The sequence below is a fragment of the Notolepis coatsorum genome, assembly GCF_963971535.1.
Source record: "Notolepis coatsorum genome assembly, chromosome: 2".
Lineage (NCBI taxonomy): Eukaryota > Metazoa > Chordata > Actinopteri > Aulopiformes > Paralepididae > Notolepis > Notolepis coatsorum.
Window position 1 is genome coordinate 218,631,723 of NC_140166.1, and position 3,294 is coordinate 218,635,016.

A 3,294-nucleotide genomic window follows, 5' to 3' on the forward strand; every position below is an offset into this window, starting at 1 on the left:
CCCTTGTTTTGGCTAACTCTCATACCTGTCTTGTGTTGTGCTATTGGGGTCGCATACAAACTGTAACAAAATGGGTACAGCTGTGATGTCAACGAGGCAGCTGATCTGAGGTCTGTGGGCAGAGTACATCGTGGTATATAAACCCCGCCCCATATGTGGAGTCAGATCGTAAACTCTTGTTACCAGTTAGTCATGTTATTATGCTCGTGTTCACTATTCTGATACTTACAGGGTGTGAGCTGGGTAATGTAGTTTTATGAGATTTCGATGTCCATTGAAAGCCCTGGGTCTCCTCTGTCTTAGGACTTTCATGGTGCGTTATTTTCTCATATCTAATTCATCTGGTTTCCACCGTGATGCGCTGAATTATTTATGAATAATTTGTCCACTAATAACACTTAACCTCCTTAACCATTAACCCTAACCTAACCCTAATCCTAACCATTACACTACAGTAGCTCGTCAAACTAAATCAGGAGTCTTGAAATTGTCCTGATTTTTCACATAAACAAGGTGCAAACAAACACACACACACATACAGTATACATCCCTCTCTCTCTTGTTCTCTCTCTCTCTCTCACACACACAAGCAGACACACACACACATGCACACGCACACACTGCTGAAACTGCTGAAGAATTAACATTTCCAGGTCATGAATTATACAAGTCCTCCTACAAACACACCCATGATATCTCTCTCTCTCTCGCTATCTCTCTCTCGCTCTCTCTCTCTCTCTCGCTCTCTCTCTCTCTCTCTGGCTGTGTTCATGTTGGAGGTGTCTCTTTATACTGGTCTACAATTATTTCTTTGTTCAGTTGTTTTCCTCAACTCTGCTCTACTTTTCTTTCTCGACCTCTCAAGTTTCATGCTTCAAGTTTCAAGTTTTGTTTTATTTGTCACATATAAGGTACATTACAGTGAAATGCTCGATTCTGTATGAGCCTCCTAAGACTGAGTGCATCATACAGTAAAAAAAAAGTTAAAAAGTTAAGACCAACACTATACAAAATATACCCAAAAGCTAAAATGTACAAAATGCTAAAATAATTAATGCAAACAAGAGCTAGAAGAGGTAGTGCAGATTTGTAGGAATAAATAGATACAATGTGGTGTAGTGTTTAAAGTGTCTAAAGTGAGTGAATGCTGTCTGTCAGCTAACGAATTGTCAGCTAGCTAACGTTAGCATCAAAAGCTATCGCACATTTTAGGCAACATTAGATAACTTGCTTGTCAACCTTCTTCACTTGCTGAATGATCTCTCTCTCCATCTCTTTCTCCATCTCTCTCCAATCCCAACACTCTGTCTCTCTTCTTCTGTCTATCATTTCACTTATATACTACAGTACATACAGTATACTATAAATATATTCAGTATCCGGTAAATATATATTTCTTTCCTTCCTCTCTCCTTTCTCCCTCTCTCCCTCCTTCCTCCAATTCCCTCCTCCCTCTCTCCCTCCTTCCTCCAACTCCCTCCTCTCCCCACGCCTCTCTCTCCTCTCTCTCCTCTATCTTCCCTCTCTCTCTCCTCCCCCCTCACTCTCTGCCTCCTCTCGCCACCCCTCTCTCCTCTCCCCCCTCTCTCCCTCCTCTCCCCTGGGGTCACGTTACACCTGTAGACCTTAACATAATATGTATCAATATCAGTGCTGACAGGAGATACACCTGGGCCCAAGCTGTTCCCTAGCAACGCATTCCCACTGAAAATGTCTATGAATGTATAATGTAGACTGAAGAGACAGACGTTGTGTTTTTCATGGTGCATGGTTCACCTGATGGTCCACCTCGTGGTTCACTGGATGTTTCACCTGATGGAAAAACAAAGCAAAGCAAAACAATCAAACAGAGATCAGTATCAGGGGCGGAGCTTCCTATAGGCGGTTGCCTAGAGCACCACCCAGAGGGGGGCGCCAAAAACTGCATCCAGCAAAAAAAACTAAATTATAATAATTATTGTTCTTTTAATTTTAAATTTCTTTTACACCGTTTTTGCGCCACCCCCCCCCCCCCCCCCCCCCATCTATAGGGAGGTGTAGTGGTTACGTCATTGCCGTTTTTCCGTGTTCCACCCTCTGTCCAACGCAATGTATTTCCCCATTTCCCATTTCTAAATCGTCTCGTATAAAACAAATAAAGCATAAACATTTGCATGGTGTACTTTTCTGTGCGTATTCATCCACAATCTATAGCTCAACATGAAAATATTCACAATTAATCGTAAAGGTAGCAAAATAACAACGTTTATGTTTTCGTTCACTGAGAAACTACACTGCGATTTGGCGCTGCTGACTAACGTCACCACAGCGTAGACTCCTGGCTTTAGGCGCAGACCTAGGATCAGATCTCCCTTACATTCCATAAGCTAAACAATTCGTACAATGGGAAAATAACTGACCCTGAATCTGTGGCTAGTGTCTCTCTGGTGATCATAACCATTAATCTCTAAAGCCAACCACCATTTTTAAAAGCAACAACCAGGTTATCATATTTGTATTTATATTTTAAATCGTATAATGTTATTTTGCTGCATATTAAATCACTGTAAATACTAATGTAAATCATTGTTTCATTGTACATATTGTGTATAGTTTATAACGTTATTGTTTACATAACGTTAGTAGCTAGCTAGCTAGCTATCTAGCTTGCTAGCCGGCATTCCCGAAACTCCTCTACATGCCCCGATTTAAAATGGTTCTCTCCTCTTTGTATACTTTTGTCCTCACAAACTAAGTATTCTGCCAGGGAACTTATGGACACGATAGTAGACATTGCTAATGTCTAGTACGTTTAGCTAGGTAGCGTTAATGTTAGTTAGCTAGTGTGGTATCAGCTGGCCGTGACTTGTAGCTAGCTAGCTTGCTAGCAGGCATGATGCGTGCAGTGCTTTGCCCGAGAGTGTAACCACAGGTCTGAGAAGAGGACCTGCACATTTTACTCGTTCCCGAAACTCCTCTACATGCCCCGATTTAAAATGGTTCACGACAGTAGACATTGCTAAAGTCTAGTATGTTTAGCTAGGTAACGTTAACGTTAGCTATCTCGCTTGGTATCAGCTGGCCGTGACGTGGATTAGGCGACAGCACTGAACAACAGGCATTCTACTGCCTACTGGTAAGTGTAGTTATTTTTTTACGACAAATTAAAAACCTTATAACTACCTTTAATTCAACCAAAAATGCTTAAACAATAATGTTAGTGGTAGAAGGGAACAGATTTTGTGCAAAAATGGAAGATTTTCAATTTCCATGCGGCAGAATTGTTACAATAGCCGATAATCCATTTTCCCAATG